This window comes from Micropterus salmoides, unplaced genomic scaffold (assembly GCF_014851395.1).
Source record: "Micropterus salmoides isolate LMB-PRFRI ecotype aquatic unplaced genomic scaffold, ASM1485139v1 Ms_hic_scaffold_2478, whole genome shotgun sequence".
In the NCBI taxonomy this organism is placed as follows: Eukaryota; Metazoa; Chordata; class Actinopteri; order Centrarchiformes; family Centrarchidae; genus Micropterus; species Micropterus salmoides.
The window spans coordinates 1,496-27,515 of record NW_024041682.1 but is presented as its reverse complement, the minus strand read 5'-3'; the positions used below and the strand labels follow the sequence as shown (position 1 = coordinate 27,515).

At 46.1% G+C, this 26,020-nt stretch overlaps 32 non-coding genes across 32 annotated transcripts; all 32 read left to right on the top strand.

Moving 5' to 3' along the window:
• The first annotated feature begins 193 nt into the window (after window positions 1–193).
• Window positions 194–265, top strand: trnap-ugg. The gene has a single exon. It is a non-coding gene; the product is annotated as a tRNA-Pro (tRNA).
• Window positions 266–399: 134 nt separating this feature from the next.
• trnap-agg lies at window positions 400–471 on the top strand. Its single transcript has one exon. It is a non-coding gene; the product is annotated as a tRNA-Pro (tRNA).
• Window positions 472–2,163: 1,692 nt separating this feature from the next.
• Window positions 2,164–2,235, top strand: trnap-cgg. Its single transcript has one exon. It is a non-coding gene; the product is annotated as a tRNA-Pro (tRNA).
• A 109-nt stretch (window positions 2,236–2,344) lies between these two features.
• On the top strand, window positions 2,345–2,416 carry trnap-agg. The gene has a single exon. It is a non-coding gene; the product is annotated as a tRNA-Pro (tRNA).
• Window positions 2,417–4,110: 1,694 nt separating this feature from the next.
• Window positions 4,111–4,182, top strand: trnap-cgg. The gene has a single exon. It is a non-coding gene; the product is annotated as a tRNA-Pro (tRNA).
• Window positions 4,183–4,294: 112 nt separating this feature from the next.
• Window positions 4,295–4,366, top strand: trnap-ugg. Its single transcript has one exon. It is a non-coding gene; the product is annotated as a tRNA-Pro (tRNA).
• A 137-nt stretch (window positions 4,367–4,503) lies between these two features.
• Window positions 4,504–4,575, top strand: trnap-agg. Its single transcript has one exon. It is a non-coding gene; the product is annotated as a tRNA-Pro (tRNA).
• Window positions 4,576–6,269: 1,694 nt separating this feature from the next.
• trnap-cgg lies at window positions 6,270–6,341 on the top strand. The gene has a single exon. It is a non-coding gene; the product is annotated as a tRNA-Pro (tRNA).
• A 106-nt stretch (window positions 6,342–6,447) lies between these two features.
• On the top strand, window positions 6,448–6,519 carry trnap-agg. Its single transcript has one exon. It is a non-coding gene; the product is annotated as a tRNA-Pro (tRNA).
• Window positions 6,520–8,213: 1,694 nt separating this feature from the next.
• Window positions 8,214–8,285, top strand: trnap-cgg. Its single transcript has one exon. It is a non-coding gene; the product is annotated as a tRNA-Pro (tRNA).
• A 114-nt stretch (window positions 8,286–8,399) lies between these two features.
• trnap-ugg lies at window positions 8,400–8,471 on the top strand. The gene has a single exon. It is a non-coding gene; the product is annotated as a tRNA-Pro (tRNA).
• Window positions 8,472–8,609: 138 nt separating this feature from the next.
• trnap-agg lies at window positions 8,610–8,681 on the top strand. Its single transcript has one exon. It is a non-coding gene; the product is annotated as a tRNA-Pro (tRNA).
• Window positions 8,682–10,375: 1,694 nt separating this feature from the next.
• Window positions 10,376–10,447, top strand: trnap-cgg. Its single transcript has one exon. It is a non-coding gene; the product is annotated as a tRNA-Pro (tRNA).
• Window positions 10,448–10,555: 108 nt separating this feature from the next.
• Window positions 10,556–10,627, top strand: trnap-agg. Its single transcript has one exon. It is a non-coding gene; the product is annotated as a tRNA-Pro (tRNA).
• A 114-nt stretch (window positions 10,628–10,741) lies between these two features.
• trnap-ugg lies at window positions 10,742–10,813 on the top strand. The gene has a single exon. It is a non-coding gene; the product is annotated as a tRNA-Pro (tRNA).
• Window positions 10,814–10,950: 137 nt separating this feature from the next.
• On the top strand, window positions 10,951–11,022 carry trnap-agg. The gene has a single exon. It is a non-coding gene; the product is annotated as a tRNA-Pro (tRNA).
• Window positions 11,023–12,744: 1,722 nt separating this feature from the next.
• trnap-agg lies at window positions 12,745–12,816 on the top strand. Its single transcript has one exon. It is a non-coding gene; the product is annotated as a tRNA-Pro (tRNA).
• Window positions 12,817–14,501: 1,685 nt separating this feature from the next.
• On the top strand, window positions 14,502–14,573 carry trnap-cgg. The gene has a single exon. It is a non-coding gene; the product is annotated as a tRNA-Pro (tRNA).
• Window positions 14,574–14,861: 288 nt separating this feature from the next.
• trnap-agg lies at window positions 14,862–14,933 on the top strand. Its single transcript has one exon. It is a non-coding gene; the product is annotated as a tRNA-Pro (tRNA).
• Window positions 14,934–16,626: 1,693 nt separating this feature from the next.
• On the top strand, window positions 16,627–16,698 carry trnap-ugg. The gene has a single exon. It is a non-coding gene; the product is annotated as a tRNA-Pro (tRNA).
• Window positions 16,699–16,835: 137 nt separating this feature from the next.
• trnap-agg lies at window positions 16,836–16,907 on the top strand. The gene has a single exon. It is a non-coding gene; the product is annotated as a tRNA-Pro (tRNA).
• Window positions 16,908–18,599: 1,692 nt separating this feature from the next.
• trnap-ugg lies at window positions 18,600–18,671 on the top strand. The gene has a single exon. It is a non-coding gene; the product is annotated as a tRNA-Pro (tRNA).
• Window positions 18,672–18,809: 138 nt separating this feature from the next.
• Window positions 18,810–18,881, top strand: trnap-agg. The gene has a single exon. It is a non-coding gene; the product is annotated as a tRNA-Pro (tRNA).
• Window positions 18,882–20,964: 2,083 nt separating this feature from the next.
• trnap-agg lies at window positions 20,965–21,036 on the top strand. Its single transcript has one exon. It is a non-coding gene; the product is annotated as a tRNA-Pro (tRNA).
• Window positions 21,037–21,148: 112 nt separating this feature from the next.
• On the top strand, window positions 21,149–21,220 carry trnap-ugg. The gene has a single exon. It is a non-coding gene; the product is annotated as a tRNA-Pro (tRNA).
• A 138-nt stretch (window positions 21,221–21,358) lies between these two features.
• On the top strand, window positions 21,359–21,429 carry trnap-agg. The gene has a single exon. It is a non-coding gene; the product is annotated as a tRNA-Pro (tRNA).
• Window positions 21,430–23,118: 1,689 nt separating this feature from the next.
• On the top strand, window positions 23,119–23,190 carry trnap-cgg. Its single transcript has one exon. It is a non-coding gene; the product is annotated as a tRNA-Pro (tRNA).
• A 113-nt stretch (window positions 23,191–23,303) lies between these two features.
• trnap-cgg lies at window positions 23,304–23,375 on the top strand. The gene has a single exon. It is a non-coding gene; the product is annotated as a tRNA-Pro (tRNA).
• A 136-nt stretch (window positions 23,376–23,511) lies between these two features.
• trnap-agg lies at window positions 23,512–23,582 on the top strand. Its single transcript has one exon. It is a non-coding gene; the product is annotated as a tRNA-Pro (tRNA).
• A 1,693-nt stretch (window positions 23,583–25,275) lies between these two features.
• trnap-cgg lies at window positions 25,276–25,347 on the top strand. Its single transcript has one exon. It is a non-coding gene; the product is annotated as a tRNA-Pro (tRNA).
• Window positions 25,348–25,459: 112 nt separating this feature from the next.
• trnap-ugg lies at window positions 25,460–25,531 on the top strand. The gene has a single exon. It is a non-coding gene; the product is annotated as a tRNA-Pro (tRNA).
• A 136-nt stretch (window positions 25,532–25,667) lies between these two features.
• trnap-agg lies at window positions 25,668–25,738 on the top strand. The gene has a single exon. It is a non-coding gene; the product is annotated as a tRNA-Pro (tRNA).
• Window positions 25,739–26,020: the final 282 nt, after the last annotated feature.

The window sequence follows — 26,020 nt, the reverse complement described above, 5'->3', positions numbered from 1 at the left end:
AAGGTGTTTTGTGGCTCGTTGGTCTAGGGGTATGATTCTCGCTTCGGGTGCGAGAGGTCCCGTTCAAATCCCGGACGAGCCCACCCTCTGAACCCATAGAAGCTTCTTTATTGCTTTTAATATAAAGCTTGTTTCCAGTGATTTCATTTGGATGAAATCTGATTATTTCATCAACGCAGAAAATGAGATTTGTGGCTCGTTGGTCTAGGGGTATGATTCTCGCTTTGGGTGCGAGAGGTCCCGGGTTCAAATCCCGGACGAGCCCTTGGAATGGGAGGTCCCGGGTTCAAAACCCGGGGGAGCACTTGCTATGAACCCGTAGGTGCTTTTAATAGATAAAGCTTGTTTACTTTAACGTTGAGGAAATCTGAGTCTTTCATCAAAACAGAAAAGGTTTTTGGCTCGTTGGTCTAGGGGTATGATTCTCGCTTAGGGTGCGAGAGGTCCCGGGTTCAAATCCCGGACGAGCCCTTACCAAGAAACCGTCGTTGCTTCAAATATGAAGCTATTTTCACTGTAATTTAAAGGGGCCATATGTAAGTTTTTGATTTTAGTAAATCAAATTTTCATTGCCTTATTGTCAATGGGCTGAAAAGTCACTTAGAAATGAAGCACACGCCTGTTTTCTCCGTTGCTCGCATCAGCCACTATTCTGCTTTTAATGTGAGGACACCGGGTCGGATTCAGCCCTGTGCGCGCTCCCGAGCCTCTCACGCTACAGCGACAACACGGCAGCTAACGACATGCAGTCCACTAACAGCATAAACATAACCGGCTCACAGTAAAACACGGGCTCCACGTAAGGCCACAAAACAACAATAAAGGTTTATGTGCTGAAGCCCATCAGACCAAACAGGTTCAGATGATGTCGAGCAAGAACAAAGTGAGCATTAGTAAAGCTGGAGAAACACAGAGAAAGTCACGTTAGCTCGCCGGCTAACACCGAGCAGTTGCTAATGTTATCCGGTGCAAAGTTGTATCGCTTTCCACGTTACTTCACCAACTAACGCCACCCATGTTACTTTCCTGTGTACCACTGGTATTATGTCAAAGTGTCAAAGCCTGCAAGAAATGATGTAACGGTAAAAAGCAAATGTGGATCGGTTTGTTTACTGTCCCCTAGTGATGCAGCCACGAGCAGCCAGCTAACGCTACACTAGATCGGACCTGCCGCTGTTTGCTTCGTAACGTTCAATTTAGATTTTATTGCCCTTTACCGATACTCAGGTACACAGCTTCTCCACCTCTCAGTCGCTGTAACTAACGTGACCCACATAATATACAACACAGAGGAAGAGCATCCACTAACACTAGTTAACTAACTGTTATAAAGTGTGACACAATCTCGTTAGAATATTCAGTCCGGCTCACTAACCGTTTCATTATCATCCAATACTTTTAGCTGTGCTGACATTGCTGAGCCTCCGGTGAAAGATACACAGTTACTGAAAGCAGCAGGCGAGCTAACGATGTAGCACGTCGGCTGAATGCAGTCACTGTACCATTATCATGTAACGAGCATGGATTAGTTCAACATCAAGCTGATAAAAACATTACTGTACCGTTGCGGTGGGAGTTTACCTGAGTTTCCACCATGTTGTGTGAAGCTGTCTCCCTGTCTCTCTATAGCCGCTCTCACTTTTTTCGGGAGTACTGTGCCAATATGCCAGTGTCTCGCTGCGCTGAATGGAAGGTACGGCGCCGGTGATGATCTGCCTCTGAGACGGGAACATTTAAGTAACAGAGCCCGAACATGTCTGGAGAAAAGCCACAGCCCGCATGCAGGCGTTTCTGTATTTTGTATGAAAGCGGTTGTGTTTCGGATTATGCTCGCTCATGAGTTAAAGCCAGCACGTGTACGAGCACACGCCTGGTTGCAATCTTAAAACCGCACCGCTAGTGGCCGCTGGAAACTCCACAATGCCCCTTTAATGTTGATGAAATCTGAGTCTTTCATCAAAACGGAAAAGGCATTTTGTGGCTCGTGTGTCTAGGGCTATGATTCTCGCATTGGGTGCGATAGGTTCGGGTTCAAATCCCGGGGAAGCCCTTGCTATGAACCAACAGGTGCTTCTTATTGCTTTTAATCGATAAAGCTTGCTGTACTTTATTTTAATGTTGATGAAATCTGAGTATTTCATCAAAACAGAAAAGGTGTTTTGTGGCTCGTTGGTCTAGGGGTATGATTCTCGCTTCGGGTGCGAGAGGTCCCGGGTTCAAATCCCGGACGAGCCCACCTCTGAACCCATAGAAGCTTCTTTAGGTGCTTTTAATAGATAAAGCTTGTTTTACTTTAACGTTGAGGAAATCTGAGTCTTTCATCAAAACAGAAAAGGTGTTTTGTGGCTCGTTGGTCTAGGGGTATGATTCTCGCTTAGGGTGCGAGAGGTCCCGGGTTCAAATCCCGGACGAGCCCTTACCAAGAAACCGTCGTTGCTTCAAATATGAAGCTATTTTCACTGTAATTTAAAGGGGCCATATGTAAGTTTTTGATTTTAGTAAATCAAATTTTCATTGCCTTATTGTCAATGGGCTGAAAAGTCACTTAGAAATGAAGCACACGCCTGTTTTCTCCGTTGCTCGCATCAGCCACTATTCTGCTTTTAATGTGAGGACACCGGGTCGGATTCAGCCCTGTGCGCGCTCCCGAGCCTCTCACGCTACAGCGACAACACGGCAGCTAACGACATGCAGTCCACTAACAGCATAAACATAACCGGCTCACAGTAAAACACGGGCTCCACGTAAGGCCACAAAACAACAATAAAGGTTTATGTGCTGAAGCCCATCAGACCAAACAGGTTCAGATGATGTCGAGCAAGAACAAAGTGAGCATTAGTAAAGCTGGAGAAACACAGAGAAAGTCACGTTAGCTCGCCGGCTAACACCGAGCAGTTGCTAATGTTATCCGGTGCAAAGTTGTATCGCTTTCCACGTTACTTCACCAACTAACGCCACCCATGTTACTTTCCTGTGTACCACTGGTATTATGTCAAAGTGTCAAAGCCTGCAAGAAATGATGTAACGGTAAAAAGCAAATGTGGATCGGTTTGTTTACTGTCCCCTAGTGATGCAGCCACGAGCAGCCAGCTAACGCTACACTAGATCGGACCTGCCGCTGTTTGCTTCGTAACGTTCAATTTAGATTTTATTGCCCTTTACCGATACTCAGGTACACAGCTTCTCCACCTCTCAGTCGCTGTAACTAACGTGACCCACATAATATACAACACAGAGGAAGAGCATCCACTAACACTAGTTAACTAACTGTTATAAAGTGTGACACAATCTCGTTAGAATATTCAGTCCGGCTCACTAACCGTTTCATTATCATCCAATACTTTTAGCTGTGCTGACATTGCTGAGCCTCCGGTGAAAGATACACAGTTACTGAAAGCAGCAGGCGAGCTAACGATGTAGCACGTCGGCTGAATGCAGTCACTGTACCATTATCATGTAACGAGCATGGATTAGTTCAACATCAAGCTGATAAAAACATTACTGTACCGTTGCGGTGGGAGTTTACCTGAGTTTCCACCATGTTGTGTGAAGCTGTCTCCCTGTCTCTCTATAGCCGCTCTCACTTTTTTCGGGAGTACTGTGCCAATATGCCAGTGTCTCGCTGCGCTGAATGGAAGGTACGGCGCCGGTGATGATCTGCCTCTGAGACGGGAACATTTAAGTAACAGAGCCCGAACATGTCTGGAGAAAAGCCACAGCCCGCATGCAGGCGTTTCTGTATTTCTGTATGAAAGCGGTTGTGTTTCGGATTATGCTCGCTCATGAGTTAAAGCCAGCACGTGTACGAGCACACGCCTGGTTGCAATCTTAAAACCGCACCGCTAGTGGCCGCTGGAAACTCCACAATGCCCCTTTAATGTTGATGAAATCTGAGTCTTTCATCAAAACGGAAAAGGCATTTTGTGGCTCGTGTGTCTAGGGCTATGATTCTCGCATTGGGTGCGATAGGTTCCGGGTTCAAATCCCGGGGAAGCCCTTGCTATGAACCAACAGGTGCTTCTTATTGCTTTTAATCGATAAAGCTTGCTCTACTTTATTTTAATGTTGATGAAATCTGAGTATTTCATCAAAACAGAAAAGGTGTTTTGTGGCTCGTTGGTCTAGGGGTATGATTCTCGCTTCGGGTGCGAGAGGTCCCGGGTTCAAATCCCGGACGAGCCCACCCTCTGAACCCATAGAAGCTTCTTTATTGCTTTTAATATAAAGCTTGTTTTCCAGTGATTTCATTTGGATGAAATCTGATTATTTCATCAACGCAGAAAAGGAGATTTGTGGCTCGTTGGTCTAGGGGTATGATTCTCGCTTTGGGTGCGAGAGGTCCCGGGTTCAAATCCCGGACGAGCCCTTGGAATGGGAGGTCCGGGTTCAAAACCCGGGGGAGCACTTGCTATGAACCCGTAGGTGCTTTTAATAGATAAAGCTTGTTTTACTTTAACGTTGAGGAAATCTGAGTCTTTCATCAAAACAGAAAAGGTGTTTTGTGGCTCGTTGGTCTAGGGGTATGATTCTCGCTTAGGGTGCGAGAGGTCCCGGGTTCAAATCCCGGACGAGCCCTTACCAAGAAACCGTCGTTGCTTCAAATATGAAGCTATTTTCACTGTAATTTAAAGGGGCCATATGTAAGTTTTTGATTTTAGTAAATCAAATTTTCATTGCCTTATTGTCAATGGGCTGAAAAGTCACTTAGAAATGAAGCACACGCCTGTTTTCTCCGTTGCTCGCATCAGCCACTATTCTGCTTTTAATGTGAGGACACCGGGTCGGATTCAGCCCTGTGCGCGCTCCCGAGCCTCTCACGCTACAGCGACAACACGGCAGCTAACGACATGCAGTCCACTAACAGCATAAACATAACCGGCTCACAGTAAAACACGGGCTCCACGTAAGGCCACAAAACAACAATAAAGGTTTATGTGCTGAAGCCCATCAGACCAAACAGGTTCAGATGATGTCGAGCAAGAACAAAGTGAGCATTAGTAAAGCTGGAGAAACACAGAGAAAGTCACGTTAGCTCGCCGGCTAACACCGAGCAGTTGCTAATGTTATCCGGTGCAAAGTTGTATCGCTTTCCACGTTACTTCACCAACTAACGCCACCCATGTTACTTTCCTGTGTACCACTGGTATTATGTCAAAGTGTCAAAGCCTGCAAGAAATGATGTAACGGTAAAAAGCAAATGTGGATCGGTTTGTTTACTGTCCCCTAGTGATGCAGCCACGAGCAGCCAGCTAACGCTACACTAGATCGGACCTGCCGCTGTTTGCTTCGTAACGTTCAATTTAGATTTTATTGCCCTTTACCGATACTCAGGTACACAGCTTCTCCACCTCTCAGTCGCTGTAACTAACGTGACCCACATAATATACAACACAGAGGAAGAGCATCCACTAACACTAGTTAACTAACTGTTATAAAGTGTGACACAATCTCGTTAGAATATTCAGTCCGGCTCACTAACCGTTTCATTATCATCCAATACTTTTAGCTGTGCTGACATTGCTGAGCCTCCGGTGAAAGATACACAGTTACTGAAAGCAGCAGGCGAGCTAACGATGTAGCACGTCGGCTGAATGCAGTCACTGTACCATTATCATGTAACGAGCATGGATTAGTTCAACATCAAGCTGATAAAAACATTACTGTACCGTTGCGGTGGGAGTTTACCTGAGTTTCCACCATGTTGTGTGAAGCTGTCTCCCTGTCTCTCTATAGCCGCTCTCACTTTTTTCGGGAGTACTGTGCCAATATGCCAGTGTCTCGCTGCGCTGAATGGAAGGTACGGCGCCGGTGATGATCTGCCTCTGAGACGGGAACATTTAAGTAACAGAGCCCGAACATGTCTGGAGAAAAGCCACAGCCCGCATGCAGGCGTTTCTGTATTTCTGTATGAAAGCGGTTGTGTTTCGGATTATGCTCGCTCATGAGTTAAAGCCAGCACGTGTACGAGCACACGCCTGGTTGCAATCTTAAAACCGCACCGCTAGTGGCCGCTGGAAACTCCACAATGCCCCTTTAATGTTGATGAAATCTGAGTCTTTCATCAAAACGGAAAAGGCATTTTGTGGCTCGTGTGTCTAGGGCTATGATTCTCGCATTGGGTGCGATAGGTTCCGGGTTCAAATCCCGGGGAAGCCCTTGCTATGAACCAACAGGTGCTTCTTATTGCTTTTAATCGATAAAGCTTGCTGTACTTTATTTTAATGTTGATGAAATCTGAGTATTTCATCAAAACAGAAAAGGTGTTTTGTGGCTCGTTGGTCTAGGGGTATGATTCTCGCTTCGGGTGCGAGAGGTCCCGGGTTCAAATCCCGGACGAGCCCACCCTCTGAACCCATAGCTTCTTTATTGCTTTTAATAGATAAAGCTTGTTTTACTTTAACGTTGAGGAAATCTGAGTCTTTCATCAAAACAGAAAAGGTGTTTTGTGGCTCGTTGGTCTAGGGGTATGATTCTCGCTTAGGGTGCGAGAGGTCCCGGGTTCAAATCCCGGACGAGCCCTTACCAAGAAACCGTCGTTGCTTCAAATATGAAGCTATTTTCACTGTAATTTAAAGGGGCCATATGTAAGTTTTTGATTTTAGTAAATCAAATTTTCATTGCCTTATTGTCAATGGGCTGAAAAGTCACTTAGAAATGAAGCACACGCCTGTTTTCTCCGTTGCTCGCATCAGCCACTATTCTGCTTTTAATGTGAGGACACCGGGTCGGATTCAGCCCTGTGCGCGCTCCCGAGCCTCTCACGCTACAGCGACAACACGGCAGCTAACGACATGCAGTCCACTAACAGCATAAACATAACCGGCTCACAGTAAAACACGGGCTCCACGTAAGGCCACAAAACAACAATAAAGGTTTATGTGCTGAAGCCCATCAGACCAAACAGGTTCAGATGATGTCGAGCAAGAACAAAGTGAGCATTAGTAAAGCTGGAGAAACACAGAGAAAGTCACGTTAGCTCGCCGGCTAACACCGAGCAGTTGCTAATGTTATCCGGTGCAAAGTTGTATCGCTTTCCACGTTACTTCACCAACTAACGCCACCCATGTTACTTTCCTGTGTACCACTGGTATTATGTCAAAGTGTCAAAGCCTGCAAGAAATGATGTAACGGTAAAAAGCAAATGTGGATCGGTTTGTTTACTGTCCCCTAGTGATGCAGCCACGAGCAGCCAGCTAACGCTACACTAGATCGGACCTGCCGCTGTTTGCTTCGTAACGTTCAATTTAGATTTTATTGCCCTTTACCGATACTCAGGTACACAGCTTCTCCACCTCTCAGTCGCTGTAACTAACGTGACCCACATAATATACAACACAGAGGAAGAGCATCCACTAACACTAGTTAACTAACTGTTATAAAGTGTGACACAATCTCGTTAGAATATTCAGTCCGGCTCACTAACCGTTTCATTATCATCCAATACTTTTAGCTGTGCTGACATTGCTGAGCCTCCGGTGAAAGATACACAGTTACTGAAAGCAGCAGGCGAGCTAACGATGTAGCACGTCGGCTGAATGCAGTCACTGTACCATTATCATGTAACGAGCATGGATTAGTTCAACATCAAGCTGATAAAAACATTACTGTACCGTTGCGGTGGGAGTTTACCTGAGTTTCCACCATGTTGTGTGAAGCTGTCTCCCTGTCTCTCTATAGCCGCTCTCACTTTTTTCGGGAGTACTGTGCCAATATGCCAGTGTCTCGCTGCGCTGAATGGAAGGTACGGCGCCGGTGATGATCTGCCTCTGAGACGGGAACATTTAAGTAACAGAGCCCGAACATGTCTGGAGAAAAGCCACAGCCCGCATGCAGGCGTTTCTGTATTTCTGTATGAAAGCGGTTGTGTTTCGGATTATGCTCGCTCATGAGTTAAAGCCAGCACGTGTACGAGCACACGCCTGGTTGCAATCTTAAAACCGCACCGCTAGTGGCCGCTGGAAACTCCACAATGCCCCTTTAATGTTGATGAAATCTGAGTCTTTCATCAAAACGGAAAAGGCATTTTGTGGCTCGTGTGTCTAGGGCTATGATTCTCGCATTGGGTGCGATAGGTTCCGGGTTCAAATCCCGGGGAAGCCCTTGCTATGAACCAACAGGTGCTTCTTATTGCTTTTAATCGATAAAGCTTGCTCTACTTTATTTTAATGTTGATGAAATCTGAGTATTTCATCAAAACAGAAAAGGTGTTTTGTGGCTCGTTGGTCTAGGGGTATGATTCTCGCTTCGGGTGCGAGAGGTCCCGGGTTCAAATCCCGGACGAGCCCACCCTCTGAACCCATAGAAGCTTCTTTATTGCTTTTAATATATAAAGCTTGTTTTCCAGTGATTTCATTTGGATGAAATCTGATTATTTCATCAACGCAGAAAAGGAGATTTGTGGCTCGTTGGTCTAGGGGTATGATTCTCGCTTTGGGTGCGAGAGGTCCCGGGTTCAAATCCCGGACGAGCCCTTGGAATGGGAGGTCCCGGGTTCAAAACCCGGGGGAGCACTTGCTATGAACCCGTAGGTGCTTTTAATAGATAAAGCTTGTTTTACTTTAACGTTGAGGAAATCTGAGTCTTTCATCAAAACAGAAAAGGTGTTTTGTGGCTCGTTGGTCTAGGGGTATGATTCTCGCTTAGGGTGCGAGAGGTCCCGGGTTCAAATCCCGGACGAGCCCTTACCAAGAAACCGTCGTTGCTTCAAATATGAAGCTATTTTCACTGTAATTTAAAGGGGCCATATGTAAGTTTTTGATTTTAGTAAATCAAATTTTCATTGCCTTATTGTCAATGGGCTGAAAAGTCACTTAGAAATGAAGCACACGCCTGTTTTCTCCGTTGCTCGCATCAGCCACTATTCTGCTTTTAATGTGAGGACACCGGGTCGGATTCAGCCCTGTGCGCGCTCCCGAGCCTCTCACGCTACAGCGACAACACGGCAGCTAACGACATGCAGTCCACTAACAGCATAAACATAACCGGCTCACAGTAAAACACGGGCTCCACGTAAGGCCACAAAACAACAATAAAGGTTTATGTGCTGAAGCCCATCAGACCAAACAGGTTCAGATGATGTCGAGCAAGAACAAAGTGAGCATTAGTAAAGCTGGAGAAACACAGAGAAAGTCACGTTAGCTCGCCGGCTAACACCGAGCAGTTGCTAATGTTATCCGGTGCAAAGTTGTATCGCTTTCCACGTTACTTCACCAACTAACGCCACCCATGTTACTTTCCTGTGTACCACTGGTATTATGTCAAAGTGTCAAAGCCTGCAAGAAATGATGTAACGGTAAAAAGCAAATGTGGATCGGTTTGTTTACTGTCCCCTAGTGATGCAGCCACGAGCAGCCAGCTAACGCTACACTAGATCGGACCTGCCGCTGTTTGCTTCGTAACGTTCAATTTAGATTTTATTGCCCTTTACCGATACTCAGGTACACAGCTTCTCCACCTCTCAGTCGCTGTAACTAACGTGACCCACATAATATACAACACAGAGGAAGAGCATCCACTAACACTAGTTAACTAACTGTTATAAAGTGTGACACAATCTCGTTAGAATATTCAGTCCGGCTCACTAACCGTTTCATTATCATCCAATACTTTTAGCTGTGCTGACATTGCTGAGCCTCCGGTGAAAGATACACAGTTACTGAAAGCAGCAGGCGAGCTAACGATGTAGCACGTCGGCTGAATGCAGTCACTGTACCATTATCATGTAACGAGCATGGATTAGTTCAACATCAAGCTGATAAAAACATTACTGTACCGTTGCGGTGGGAGTTTACCTGAGTTTCCACCATGTTGTGTGAAGCTGTCTCCCTGTCTCTCTATAGCCGCTCTCACTTTTTTCGGGAGTACTGTGCCAATATGCCAGTGTCTCGCTGCGCTGAATGGAAGGTACGGCGCCGGTGATGATCTGCCTCTGAGACGGGAACATTTAAGTAACAGAGCCCGAACATGTCTGGAGAAAAGCCACAGCCCGCATGCAGGCGTTTCTGTATTTCTGTATGAAAGCGGTTGTGTTTCGGATTATGCTCGCTCATGAGTTAAAGCCAGCACGTGTACGAGCACACGCCTGGTTGCAATCTTAAAACCGCACCGCTAGTGGCCGCTGGAAACTCCACAATGCCCCTTTAATGTTGATGAAATCTGAGTCTTTCATCAAAACGGAAAAGGCATTTTGTGGCTCGTGTGTCTAGGGCTATGATTCTCGCATTGGGTGCGATAGGTTCCGGGTTCAAATCCCGGGGAAGCCCTTGCTATGAACCAACAGGTGCTTCTTATTGCTTTTAATCGATAAAGCTTGCTCTACTTTATTTTAATGTTGATGAAATCTGAGTATTTCATCAAAACAGAAAAGGTGTTTTGTGGCTCGTTGGTCTAGGGGTATGATTCTCGCTTCGGGTGCGAGAGGTCCCGGGTTCAAATCCCGGACGAGCCCACCCTCTGAACCCATAGAAGCTTCTTTATTGCTTTTAATATATAAAGCTTGTTTTACTTTAACGTTGAGAAATCTGAGTCTTTCATCAAAACAGAAAAGGTGTTTTGTGGCTCGTTGGTCTAGGGGTATGATTCTAGCTTAGGGTGCGAGAGGTCCCGGGTTCAAATCCCGGACGAGCCCACCCTCTGAACCCATAGAAGCTTCTTTATTGCTTTTAATATATAAAGCTTGTTTTCCAGTGATTTCATTTGGATGAAATCTGATTATTTCATCAACGCAGAAAAGGAGATTTGTGGCTCGTTGGTCTAGGGGTATGATTCTCGCTTTGGGTGCGAGAGGTCCCGGGTTCAAATCCCGGACGAGCCCTTGGAATGGGAGGTCCCGGGTTCAAAACCCGGGGGAGCACTTGCTATGAACCCGTAGGTGCTTTTAATAGATAAAGCTTGTTTTACTTTAACGTTGAGGAAATCTGAGTCTTTCATCAAAACAGAAAAGGGTTTTGTGGCTCGTTGGTCTAGGGGTATGATTCTCGCTTAGGGTGCGAGAGGTCCCGGGTTCAAATCCCGGACGAGCCCTTACCAAGAAACCGTCGTTGCTTCAAATATGAAGCTATTTTCACTGTAATTTAAAGGGGCCATATGTAAGTTTTTGATTTTAGTAAATCAAATTTTCATTGCCTTATTGTCAATGGGCTGAAAAGTCACTTAGAAATGAAGCACACGCCTGTTTTCTCCGTTGCTCGCATCAGCCACTATTCTGCTTTTAATGTGAGGACACCGGGTCGGATTCAGCCCTGTGCGCGCTCCCGAGCCTCTCACGCTACAGCGACAACACGGCAGCTAACGACATGCAGTCCACTAACAGCATAAACATAACCGGCTCACAGTAAAACACGGGCTCCACGTAAGGCCACAAAACAACAATAAAGGTTTATGTGCTGAAGCCCATCAGACCAAACAGGTTCAGATGATGTCGAGCAAGAACAAAGTGAGCATTAGTAAAGCTGGAGAAACACAGAGAAAGTCACGTTAGCTCGCCGGCTAACACCGAGCAGTTGCTAATGTTATCCGGTGCAAAGTTGTATCGCTTTCCACGTTACTTCACCAACTAACGCCACCCATGTTACTTTCCTGTGTACCACTGGTATTATGTCAAAGTGTCAAAGCCTGCAAGAAATGATGTAACGGTAAAAAGCAAATGTGGATCGGTTTGTTTACTGTCCCCTAGTGATGCAGCCACGAGCAGCCAGCTAACGCTACACTAGATCGGACCTGCCGCTGTTTGCTTCGTAACGTTCAATTTAGATTTTATTGCCCTTTACCGATACTCAGGTACACAGCTTCTCCACCTCTCAGTCGCTGTAACTAACGTGACCCACATAATATACAACACAGAGGAAGAGCATCCACTAACACTAGTTAACTAACTGTTATAAAGTGTGACACAATCTCGTTAGAATATTCAGTCCGGCTCACTAACCGTTTCATTATCATCCAATTTTAGCTGTGCTGACATTGCTGAGCCTCCGGTGAAAGATACACAGTTACTGAAAGCAGCAGGCGAGCTAACGATGTAGCACGTCGGCTGAATGCAGTCACTGTACCATTATCATGTAACGAGCATGGATTAGTTCAACATCAAGCTGATAAAAACATTACTGTACCGTTGCGGTGGGAGTTTACCTGAGTTTCCACCATGTTGTGTGAAGCTGTCTCCCTGTCTCTCTATAGCCGCTCTCACTTTTTTCGGGAGTACTGTGCCAATATGCCAGTGTCTCGCTGCGCTGAATGGAAGGTACGGCGCCGGTGATGATCTGCCTCTGAGACGGGAACATTTAAGTAACAGAGCCCGAACATGTCTGGAGAAAAGCCACAGCCCGCATGCAGGCGTTTCTGTATTTCTGTATGAAAGCGGTTGTGTTTCGGATTATGCTCGCTCATGAGTTAAAGCCAGCACGTGTACGAGCACACGCCTGGTTGCAATCTTAAAACCGCACCGCTAGTGGCCGCTGGAAACTCCACAATGCCCCTTTAATGTTGATGAAATCTGAGTCTTTCATCAAAACGGAAAAGGCATTTTGTGGCTCGTGTGTCTAGGGCTATGATTCTCGCATTGGGTGCGATAGGTTCCGGGGCGTTCCGGGTTCAAATCCCGGAAGCCCTTGGAATGGGAGGTCCCGGGTTCAAAACCGGGGGAGCACTTGCTATGAACCCGTAGGTGCTTTTAATAGATAAAGCTTGTTTACTTTAACGTTGAGGAAATCTGAGTCTTTCATCAAAACAGAAAAGGTGTTTTGTGGCTCGTTGGTCTAGGGGTATGATTCTCGCTTAGGGTGCGAGAGGTCCCGGCTTCAAATCCCGGACGAGCCTTACCAAGAAACCGTCGTTGCTTCAAATATGAAGCTATTTTCACTGTAATTTAAAGGGGCCATATGTAAGTTTTGATTTTAGTAAATCAAATTTTCATTGCCTTATTGTCAATGGGCTGAAAAGTCACTTAGAAATGAAGCACACGCCTGTTTTCTCCGTTGCTCGCATCAGCCACTATTCTGCTTTAATGTGAGGACACCGGGTCGGATTCAGCCCTGTGCGCGCTCCCGAGCCTCTCACGCTACAGCGACAACACGGCAGCTAACGACATGCAGTCCACTAACAGCATAAACATAACCGGCTCACAGTAAAACACGGGCTCCACGTAAGGCCACAAAACAACAATAAAGGTTTATGTGCTGAAGCCCATCAGACCAAACAGGTTCAGATGATGTCGAGCAAGAACAAAGTGAGCATTAGTAAAGCTGGAGAAACACAGAGAAAGTCACGTTAGCTCGCCGGCTAACACCGAGCAGTTGCTAATGTTATCCGGTGCAAAGTTGTATCGCTTTCCACGTTACTTCACCAACTAACGCCACCCATGTTACTTTCCTGTGTACCACTGGTATTATGTCAAAGTGTCAAAGCCTGCAAGAAATGATGTAACGGTAAAAAGCAAATGTGGATCGGTTTGTTTACTGTCCCCTAGTGATGCAGCCACGAGCAGCCAGCTAACGCTACACTAGATCGGACCTGCCGCTGTTTGCTTCATAACGTTCAATTTAGATTTTATTGCCCTTTACGATACTCAGGTACACAGCTTCTCCACCTCTCAGTCGCTGTAACTAACGTGACCACATAATATACAACACAGAGGAAGAGCATCCACTAACACTAGTTAACTAACTGTTATAAAGTGTGACACAATCTCGTTAGAATATTCAGTCCGGCTCACTAACCGTTTCATTATCATCCAATACTTTTAGCTGTGCTGACATTGCTGAGCCTCCGGTGAAAGATACACAGTTACTGAAAGCAGCAGGCGAGCTAACGATGTAGCACGTCGGCTGAATGCAGTCACTGTACCATTATCATGTAACGAGCATGGATTAGTTCAACATCAAGCTGATAAAAACATTACTGTACCGTTGCGGTGGGAGTTTACTGAGTTTCCACCATGTTGTGTGAAGCTGTCTCCCTGTCTCTCTATAGCCGCTCTCACTTTTTTCGGGAGTACTGTGCCAATATGCCAGTGTCTCGCTGCGCTGAATGGAAGGTACGGCGCCGGTGATGATCTGCCTCTGAGACGGGAACATTTAAGTAACAGAGCCCGAACATGTCTGGAGAAAAGCCACAGCCCGCATGCAGGCGTTTCTGTATTTGTGTATGAAAGCGGTTGTGTTCGGATTATGCTCGCTCATGAGTTAAGCCAGCACGTGTACGAGCACACGCCTGGTTGCAATCTTAAAACCGCACCGCTAGTGGCCGCTGGAAACTCCACAATGCCCCTTTAATGTTGATGAAATCTGAGTCTTTCATCAAAACGGAAAAGGCATTTTGTGGCTCGTGTGTCTAGGGCTATGATTCTCGCATTGGGTGCGATAGGTTCCGGGTTCAAATCCCGGGGAAGCCCTGCTATGAACCAACAGGTGCTTCTTATTGCTTTTAATCGATAAAGCTTGCTCTACTTTATTTTAATGTTGATGAAATCTGAGTATTTCATCAAAACAGAAGCGGTGTTTTGTGGCTCGTTGGTCTAGGGGTATGATTCTCGCTTCGGGTGCGAGAGGTCCCGGGTTCAAATCCCGGACGAGCCCACCCTCTGAACCCATAGAAGCTTCTTATTGCTTTTAATATATAAAGCTTGTTTACTTTAACGTTGAGGAAATCTGAGTCTTTCATCAAAACAGAAAAGGTTTTGTGGCTCGTTGGTCTAGGGGTATGATTCTAGCTTAGGGTGCGAGAGGTCCCGGGTTCAATCCCGGACGAGCCCACCCTCTGAACCCATAGAAGCTTCTTTATTGCTTTTAATATAAAGCTTGTTTTCCAGTGATTTCATTTGGATGAAATCTGATTATTTCATCAACGCAGAAAAGGAGATTTGTGGCTCGTTGGTCTAGGGGTATGATTCTCGCTTAGGGTGCGAGAGGTCCCGGGTTCAAATCCCGGACGAGCCCTTACCAAGAAACCGTCGTTGCTTCAAATATGAAGCTATTTTCACTGTAATTTAAAGGGGCCATATGTAAGTTTTTGATTTTAGTAAATCAAATTTTCATTGCCTTATTGTCAATGGGCTGAAAAGTCACTTAGAAATGAAGCACACGCCTGTTTTCTCCGTTGCTCGCATCAGCCACTATTCTGCTTTTAATGTGAGGACACCGGGTCGGATTCAGCCCTGTGCGCGCTCCCGAGCCTCTCACGCTACAGCGACAACACGGCAGCTAACGACATGCAGTCCACTAACAGCATAAACATAACCGGCTCACAGTAAAACACGGGCTCCACGTAAGGCCACAAAACAACAATAAAGGTTTATGTGCTGAAGCCCATCAGACCAAACAGGTTCAGATGATGTCGAGCAAGAACAAAGTGAGCATTAGTAAAGCTGGAGAAACACAGAGAAAGTCACGTTAGCTCGCCGGCTAACACCGAGCAGTTGCTAATGTTATCCGGTGCAAAGTTGTATCGCTTTCCACGTTACTTCACCAACTAACGCCACCCATGTTACTTTCCTGTGTACCACTGGTATTATGTCAAAGTGTCAAAGCCTGCAAGAAATGATGTAACGGTAAAAAGCAAATGTGGATCGGTTTGTTTACTGTCCCCTAGTGATGCAGCCACGAGCAGCCAGCTAACGCTACACTAGATCGGACCTGCCGCTGTTTGCTTCGTAACGTTCAATTTAGATTTTATTGCCCTTTACCGATACTCAGGTACACAGCTTCTCCACCTCTCAGTCGCTGTAACTAACGTGACCCACATAATATACAACACAGAGGAAGAGCATCCACTAACACTAGTTAACTAACTGTTATAAAGTGTGACACAATCTCGTTAGAATATTCAGTCCGGCTCACTAACCGTTTCATTATCATCCAATACTTTTAGCTGTGCTGACATTGCTGAGCCTCCGGTGAAAGATACACAGTTACTGAAAGCAGCAGGCGAGCTAACGATGTAGCACGTCGGCTGAATGCAGTCACTGTACCATTATCATGTAACGAGCATGGATTAGTTCAACATCAAGCTGATAAAAACATTACTGTACCGTTGCGGTGGGAGTTTACCTGAGTTTCCACCATGTTGTGTGAAGCTGTCTCCCTGTCTCTCTATAGCCGCTCTCACTTTTTTCGGGAGTACTGTGCCAATATGCCAGTGTCTCGCTGCGCTGAATGGAAGGTACGGCGCCGGTGATGATCTGCCTCTGAGACGGGAACATTTAAGTAACAGAGCCCGAACATGTCTGGAGAAAAGCCACAGCCCGCATGCAGGCGTTTCTGTATTTGTGTATGAAAGCGGTTGTGTTTCGGATTATGCTCGCTCATGAGTTAAAGCCAGCACGTGTACGAGCACACGCCTGGTTGCAATCTTAAAACCGCACCGCTAGTGGCCGCTGGAAACTCCACAATGCCCCTTTAATGTTGATGAAATCTGAGTCTTTCATCAAAACGGAAAAGGCATTTTGTGGCTCGTGTGTCTAGGGCTATGATTCTCGCATTGGGTGCGATAGGTTCCGGGTTCAAATCCGGGGAAGCCCTTGCTATGAACCAACAGGTGCTTCTTATTGCTTTTAATCGATAAAGCTTGCTGTACTTTATTTTAATGTTGATGAAATCTGAGTATTTCATCAAAACAGAAAAGGTGTTTTGTGGCTCGTTGGTCTAGGGGTATGATTCTCGCTTTGGGTGCGAGAGGTCCCGGGTTCAAATCCCGGACGAGCCCTTGGAATGGGAGGTCCCGGGTTCAAAACCCGGGGAGCACTTGCTATGAACCCGTAGGTGCTTTTAATAGATAAAGCTTGTTTTACTTTAACGTTGAGGAAATCTGAGTCTTTCATCAAAACAGAAAAGGTGTTTTGTGGCTCGTTGGTCTAGGGGTATGATTCTCGCTTAGGGTGCGAGAGGTCCCGGCTTCAAATCCCGGACGAGCCCTTACCAAGAAACCGTCGTTGCTTCAAATATGAAGCTATTTTCACTGTAATTTAAAGGGGCCATATGTAAGTTTTTGATTTTAGTAAATCAAATTTTCATTGCCTTATTGTCAATGGGCTGAAAAGTCACTTAGAAATGAAGCACACGCCTGTTTTCTCCGTTGCTCGCATCAGCCACTATTCTGCTTTTAATGTGAGGACACCGGGTCGGATTCAGCCCTGTGCGCGCTCCCGAGCCTCTCACGCTACAGCGACAACACGGCAGCTAACGACATGCAGTCCACTAACAGCATAAACATAACCGGCTCACAGTAAAACACGGGCTCCACGTAAGGCCACAAAACAACAATAAAGGTTTATGTGCTGAAGCCCATCAGACCAAACAGGTTCAGATGATGTCGAGCAAGAACAAAGTGAGCATTAGTAAAGCTGGAGAAACACAGAGAAAGTCACGTTAGCTCGCCGGCTAACACCGAGCAGTTGCTAATGTTATCCGGTGCAAAGTTGTATCGCTTTCCACGTTACTTCACCAACTAACGCCACCCATGTTACTTTCCTGTGTACCACTGGTATTATGTCAAAGTGTCAAAGCCTGCAACAAATGATGTAACGGTAAAAAGCAAATGTGGATCGGTTTGTTTACTGTCCCCTAGTGATGCAGCCACGAGCAGCCAGCTAACGCTACACTAGATCGGACCTGCCGCTGTTTGCTTCGTAACGTTCAATTTAGATTTTATTGCCCTTTACCGATACTCAGGTACACAGCTTCTCCACCTCTCAGTCGCTGTAACTAACGTGACCCACATAATATACAACACAGAGGAAGAGCATCCACTAACACTAGTTAACTAACTGTTATAAAGTGTGACACAATCTCGTTAGAATATTCAGTCCGGCTCACTAACCGTTTCATTATCATCCAATACTTTTAGCTGTGCTGACATTGCTGAGCCTCCGGTGAAAGATACACAGTTACTGAAAGCAGCAGGCGAGCTAACGATGTAGCACGTCGGCTGAATGCAGTCACTGTACCATTATCATGTAACGAGCATGGATTAGTTCAACATCAAGCTGATAAAAACATTACTGTACCGTTGCGGTGGGAGTTTACCTGAGTTTCCACCATGTTGTGTGAAGCTGTCTCCCTGTCTCTCTATAGCCGCTCTCACTTTTTCGGGAGTACTGTGCCAATATGCCAGTGTCTCGCTGCGCTGAATGGAAGGTACGGCGCCGGTGATGATCTGCCTCTGAGACGGGAACATTTAAGTAACAGAGCCCGAACATGTCTGGAGAAAAGCCACAGCCCGCATGCAGGCGTTTCTGTATTTGTGTATGAAAGCGGTTGTGTTTCGGATTATGCTCGCTCATGAGTTAAAGCCAGCACGTGTACGAGCACACGCCTGGTTGCAATCTTAAAACCGCACCGCTAGTGGCCGCTGGAAACTCCACAATGCCCCTTTAATGTTGATGAAATCTGAGTCTTTCATCAAAACGGAAAAGGCATTTTGTGGCTCGTGTGTCTAGGGCTATGATTCTCGCATTGGGTGCGATAGGTTCCGGGTTCAAATCCCGGGGAAGCCCTTGCTATGAACCAACAGGTGCTTCTTATTGCTTTAATCGATAAAGCTTGCTGTACTTTATTTTAATGTTGATGAAATCTGAGTATTTCATCAAAACAGAAGCGGTGTTTTGTGGCTCGTTGGTCTAGGGGTATGATTCTCGCTTTGGGTGCGAGAGGTCCCGGGTTCAAATCCCGGACGAGCCCTTGGAATGGGAGGTCCCGGGTTCAAAACCCGGGGGAGCACTTGCTATGAACCCGTAGGTGCTTTTAATAGATAAAGCTTGTTTTACTTTAACGTTGAGGAAATCTGAGTCTTTCATCAAAACAGAAAAGGTGTTTTGTGGCTCGTTGGTCTAGGGGTATGATTCTCGCTTAGGGTGCGAGAGGTCCCGGCTTCAAATCCCGGACGAGCCCTTACCAAGAAACCGTCGTTGCTTCAAATATGAAGCTATTTTCACTGTAATTTAAAGGGGCCATATGTAAGTTTTTGATTTTAGTAAATCAAATTTTCATTGCCTTATTGTCAATGGGCTGAAAAGTCACTTAGAAATGAAGCACACGCCTGTTTTCTCCGTTGCTCGCATCAGCCACTATTCTGCTTTTAATGTGAGGACACCGGGTCGGATTCAGCCCTGTGCGCGCTCCCGAGCCTCTCACGCTACAGCGACAACACGGCAGCTAACGACATGCAGTCCACTAACAGCATAAACATAACCGGCTCACAGTAAAACACGGGCTCCACGTAAGGCCACAAAACAACAATAAAGGTTTATGTGCTGAAGCCCATCAGACCAAACAGGTTCAGATGATGTCGAGCAAGAACAAAGTGAGCATTAGTAAAGCTGGAGAAACACAGAGAAAGTCACGTTAGCTCGCCGGCTAACACCGAGCAGTTGCTAATGTTATCCGGTGCAAAGTTGTATCGCTTTCCACGTTACTTCACCAACTAACGCCACCCATGTTACTTTCCTGTGTACCACTGGTATTATGTCAAAGTGTCAAAGCCTGCAAGAAATGATGTAACGGTAAAAAGCAAATGTGGATCGGTTTGTTTACTGTCCCCTAGTGATGCAGCCACGAGCAGCCAGCTAACGCTACACTAGATCGGACCTGCCGCTGTTTGCTTCGTAACGTTCAATTTAGATTTTATTGCCCTTTACCGATACTCAGGTACACAGCTTCTCCACCTCTCAGTCGCTGTAACTAACGTGACCCACATAATATACAACACAGAGGAAGAGCATCCACTAACACTAGTTAACTAACTGTTATAAAGTGTGACACAATCTCGTTAGAATATTCAGTCCGGCTCACTAACCGTTTCATTATCATCCAATACTTTTAGCTGTGCTGACATTGCTGAGCCTCCGGTGAAAGATACACAGTTACTGAAAGCAGCAGGCGAGCTAACGATGTAGCACGTCGGCTGAATGCAGTCACTGTACCATTATCATGTAACGAGCATGGATTAGTTCAACATCAAGCTGATAAAAACATTACTGTACCGTTGCGGTGGGAGTTTACCTGAGTTTCCACCATGTTGTGTGAAGCTGTCTCCCTGTCTCTCTATAGCCGCTCTCACTTTTTTCGGGAGTACTGTGCCAATATGCCAGTGTCTCGCTGCGCTGAATGGAAGGTACGGCGCCGGTGATGATCTGCCTCTGAGACGGGAACGTTTAAGTAACAGAGCCCGAACATGTCTGGAGAAAGCCACAGCCCGCATGCAGGCGTTTCTGTATTTCTGTATGAAAGCGGTTGTGTTTCGGATTATGCTCGCTCATGAGTTAAAGCCAGCACGTGTACGAGCACACGCCTGGTTGCAATCTTAAAACCGCACCGCTAGTGGCCGCTGGAAACTCCACAATGCCCCTTTAATGTTGATGAAATCTGAGTCTTTCATCAAAACGGAAAAGGCATTTTGTGGCTCGTGTGTCTAGGGCTATGATTCTCGCATTGGGTGCGATAGGTTCGGGTTCAAATCCCGGGAAGCCCTTGCTATGAACCAACAGGTGCTTCTTATTGCTTTTAATCGATAAAGCTTGCTGTACTTTATTTTAATGTTGATGAAATCTGAGTATTTCATCAAAACAGGAAAGGTGATTTGTGGCTCGTTGGTCTAGGGGTATGATTCTCGCTTCGGGTGCGAGAGGTCCCGGGTTCAAATCCGGACGAGCCCACCCTCTGAACCCATAGAAGCTTCTTTATTGCTTTTAATATATAAAGCTTGTTTTCCAGTGATTTCATTTGGATGAAATCTGATTATTTCATCAACGCAGAAAAGGAGATTTGTGGCTCGTTGGTCTAGGGTATGATTCTCGCTTTGGGTGCGAGAGGTCCCGGGTTCAAATCCGGACGAGCCCTTGGAATGGGAGGTCCCGGGTTCAAACCCGGGGGAGCACTTGCTATGAACCCGTAGGTGCTTTTAATAGATAAAGCTTGTTTTACTTTAACGTTGAGGAAATCTGAGTCTTTCATCAAAACAGAAAAGGTGTTTTGTGGCTCGTTGGTCTAGGGGTATGATTCTCGCTTAGGGTGCGAGAGGTCCCGGGTTCAAATCCCGGACGAGCCCACCCTCTGAACCCATAGAAGCTTCTTTATTGCTTTTAATATAAAGCTTGTTTTCCAGTGATTTCATTTGGATGAAATCTGATTATTTCATCAACGCAGAAAAGGAGATTTGTGGCTCGTTGGTCTAGGGGTATGATTCTCGCTTTGGGTGCGAGAGGTCCCGGGTTCAAATCCCGGACGAGCCCTTGGAATGGGAGGTCCCGGGTTCAAAACCCGGGGGAGCACTTGCTATGAACCCGTAGGTACTTTTAATAGATAAAGCTTGTTTTACTTTAACGTTGAGGAAATCTGAGTCTTTCATCAAAACAGAAAAGGTGTTTTGTGGCTCGTTGGTCTAGGGGTATGATTCTCGCTTAGGGTGCGAGAGGTCCCGGTTCAAATCCCGGACGAGCCCTTACCAAGAAACCGTCGTTGCTTCAAATATGAAGCTATTTTCACTGTAATTTAAAGGGGCCATATGTAAGTTTTTGATTTTAGTAAATCAAATTTTCATTGCCTTATTGTCAATGGGCTGAAAAGTCACTTAGAAATGAAGCACACGCCTGTTTTCTCCGTTGCTCGCATCAGCCACTATTCTGCTTTTAATGTGAGGACACCGGGTCGGATTCAGCCCTGTGCGCGCTCCCGAGCCTCTCACGCTACAGCGACAACACGGCAGCTAACGACATGCAGTCCACTAACAGCATAAACATAACCGGCTCACAGTAAAACACGGGCTCCACGTAAGGCCACAAAACAACAATAAAGGTTTATGTGCTGAAGCCCATCAGACCAAACAGGTTCAGATGATGTCGAGCAAGAACAAAGTGAGCATTAGTAAAGCTGGAGAAACACAGAGAAAGTCACGTTAGCTCGCCGGCTAACACCGAGCAGTTGCTAATGTTATCCGGTGCAAAGTTGTATCGCTTTCCACGTTACTTCACCAACTAACGCCACCCATGTTACTTTCCTGTGTACCACTGGTATTATGTCAAGTGTCAAAGCCTGCAAGAAATGATGTAACGGTAAAAAGCAAATGTGGATCGGTTTGTTTACTGTCCCCTAGTGATGCAGCCACGAGCAGCCAGCTAACGCTACACTAGATCGGACCTGCCGCTGTTTGCTTCGTAACGTTCAATTTAGATTTTATTGCCCTTTACCGATACTCAGGTACACAGCTTCTCCACCTCTCAGTCGCTGTAACTAACGTGACCCACATAATATACAACACAGAGGAAGAGCATCCACTAACACTAGTTAACTAACTGTTATAAAGTGTGACACAATCTCGTTAGAATATTCAGTCCGGCTCACTAACCGTTTCATTATCATCCAATACTTTTAGCTGTGCTGACATTGCTGAGCCTCCGGTGAAAGATACACAGTTACTGAAAGCAGCAGGCGAGCTAACGATGTAGCACGTCGGCTGAATGCAGTCACTGTACCATTATCATGTAACGAGCATGGATTAGTTCAACATCAAGCTGATAAAAACATTACTGTACCGTTGGTGGGAGTTTACCTGAGTTTCCACCATGTTGTGTGAAGCTGTCTCCCTGTCTCTCTATAGCCGCTCTCACTTTTTTCGGGAGTACTGTGCCAATATGCCAGTGTCTCGCTGCGCTGAATGGAAGGTACGGCGCCGGTGATGATCTGCCTCTGAGACGGGAACATTTAAGTAACAGAGCCCGAACATGTCTGGAGAAAAGCCACAGCCCGCATGCAGGCGTTTCTGTATTTGTGTATGAAAGCGGTTGTGTTTCGGATTATGCTCGCTCATGAGTTAAAGCCAGCACGTGTACGAGCACACGCCTGGTTGCAATCTTAAAACCGCACCGCTAGTGGCCGCTGGAAACTCCACAATGCCCCTTTAATGTTGATGAAATCTGAGTCTTTCATCAAAACGGAAAAGGCATTTTGTGGCTCGTGTGTCTAGGGCTATGATTCTCGCATTGGGTGCGATAGGTTCGGGTTCAAATCCGGGGAAGCCCTTGCTATGAACCAACAGGTGCTTCTTATTGCTTTTAATCGATAAAGCTTGCTGTACTTTATTTTAATGTTGATGAAATCTGAGTATTTCATCAAAACAGAAAAGGTGTTTTGTGGCTCGTTGGTCTAGGGGTATGATTCTCGCTTCGGGTGCGAGAGGTCCCGGGTTCAAATCCCGGACGAGCCCACCCTCTGAACCCATAGAAGCTTCTTTATTGCTTTTATATATAAAGCTTGTTTTCCAGTGATTTCATTTGGATGAAATCTGATTATTTCATCAACGCAGAAAAGGAGATTTGTGGCTCGTTGGTCTAGGGGTATGATTCTCGCTTCGGGTGCGAGAGGTCCCGGGTTCAAATCCCGGACGAGCCCTTGGAATGGGAGGTCCCGGGTTCAAAACCCGGGGAGCACTTGCTATGAACCCGTAGGTGCTTTTAATAGATAAAGCTTGTTTTACTTTAACGTTGAGGAAATCTGAGTCTTTCATCAAAACAGAAAAGGGTTTTGTGGCTCGTTGGTCTAGGGTATGATTCTCGCTTAGGGTGCGAGAGGTCCCGGGTTCAAATCCCGGACGAGCCCTTACCAAGAAACCGTCGTTGCTTCAAATATGAAGCTATTTTCACTGTAATTTAAAGGGCCATATGTAAGTTTTTGATTTTAGTAAATCAAATTTTCATTGCCTTATTGTCAATGGGCTGAAAAGTCACTTAGAAATGAAGCACACGCCTGTTTTCTCCGTTGCTCGCATCAGCCACTATTCTGCTTTTAATGTGAGGACACCGGGTCGGATTCAGCCCTGTGCGCGCTCCCGAGCCTCTCACGCTACAGCGACAACACGGCAGCTAACGACATGCAGTCCACTAACAGCATAAACATAACCGGCTCACAGTAAAACACGGGCTCCACGTAAGGCCACAAAACAACAATAAAGGTTTATGTGCTGAAGCCCATCAGACCAAACAGGTTCAGATGATGTCGAGCAAGAACAAAGTGAGCATTAGTAAAGCTGGAGAAACAGAGAAAGTCACGTTAGCTCGCCGGCTAACACCGAGCAGTTGCTAATGTTATCCGGTGCAAAGTTGTATCGCTTTCCACGTTACTTCACCAACTAACGCCACCCATGTTACTTTCCTGTGTACCACTGGTATTATGTCAAAGTGTCAAAGTGTCAAAGCCTGCAAGAAATGATGTAACGGTAAAAAGCAAATGTGGATCGGTTTGTTTACTGTCCCCTAGTGATGCAGCCACGAGCAGCCAGCTAACGCTACACTAGATCGGACCTGCCGCTGTTTGCTTCGTAACGTTCAATTTAGATTTTATTGCCCTTTACCGATACTCAGGTACACAGCTTCTCCACCTCTCAGTCGCTGTAACTAACGTGACCCACATAATATACAACACAGAGGAAGAGCATCCACTAACACTAGTTAACTAACTGTTATAAAGTGTGACACAATCTCGTTAGAATATTCAGTCCGGCTCACTAACCGTTTCATTATCATCCAATACTTTTAGCTGTGCTGACATTGCTGAGCCTCCGGTGAAAGATACACAGTTACTGAAAGCAGCAGGCGAGCTAACGATGTAGCACGTCGGCTGAATGCAGTCACTGTACCATTATCATGTAACGAGCATGGATTAGTTCAACATCAAGCTGATAAAAACATTACTGTACCGTTGCGGTGGGAGTTTACCTGAGTTTCCACCATGTTGTGTGAAGCTGTCTCCCTGTCTCTCTATAGCCGCTCTCACTTTTTCGGGAGTACTGTGCCAATATGCCAGTGTCTCGCTGCGCTGAATGGAAGGTACGGCGCCGTGATGATCTGCCTCTGAGACGGGAACATTTAAGTAACAGAGCCCGAACATGTCTGGAGAAAAGCCACAGCCCGCATGCAGGCGTTTCTGTATTCTGTATGAAAGCGGTTGTGTTTCGGATTATGCTCGCTCATGAGTTAAAGCCAGCACGTGTACGAGCACACGCCTGGTTGCAATCTTAAAACCGCACCGCTAGTGGCCGCTGGAAACTCCACAATGCCCCTTTAATGTTGATGAAATCTGAGTCTTTCATCAAACGGAAAAGGCATTTTGTGGCTCGTGTGTCTAGGGCTATGATTCTCGCATGGGTGCGATAGGTTTCGGGTTCAAATCCCGGGGAAGCCCTTGCTATGAACCAACAGGTGCTTCTTATTGCTTTTAATCGATAAAGCTTGCTGTACTTTATTTTAATGTGATGAAATCTGAGTATTTCATCAAAACAGAAAAGGTGTTTTGTGGCTCGTTGGTCTAGGGGTATGATTCTCGCTTCGGGTGCGAGAGGTCCCGGGTTCAAATCCCGGACGAGCCCACCTCTGAACCCATAGAAGCTTCTTTATTGCTTTTATATATAAAGCTTGTTTTCCAGTGATTTCATTTGGATGAAATCTGATTATTTCATCAACGCAGAAAAGGAGATTTGTGGCTCGTTGGTCTAGGGGTATGATTCTCGCTTTGGGTGCGAGAGGTCCCGGGTTCAAATCCCGGACGAGCCCTTGGAATGGGAGGTCCCGGGTTCAAAACCCGGGGGAGCACTTGCTATGAACCCGTAGGTGCTTTAATAGATAAAGCTTGTTTTACTTTAACGTTGAGGAAATCTGAGTCTTTCATCAAAACAGAAAAGGTGTTTGTGGCTCGTTGGTCTAGGGGTATGATTCTCGCTTAGGGTGCGCGAGGTCCGGGTTCAAATCCCGGACGAGCCCTTACCAAGAAACCGTCGTTGCTTCAATATGAAGCTATTTTCACTGTAATTTAAAGGGGCCATATGTAAGTTTTTGATTTTAGTAAATCAAATTTTCATTGCCTTATTGTCAATGGGCTGAAAAGTCACTTAGAAATGAAGCACACGCCTGTTTTCTCCGTTGCTCGCAGCCACTATTCTGCTTTTAATGTGAGGACACCGGGTCGGATTCAGCCCTGTGCGCGCTCCCGAGCCTCTCACGCTACAGCGACAACACGGCAGCTAACGACATGCAGTCCACTAA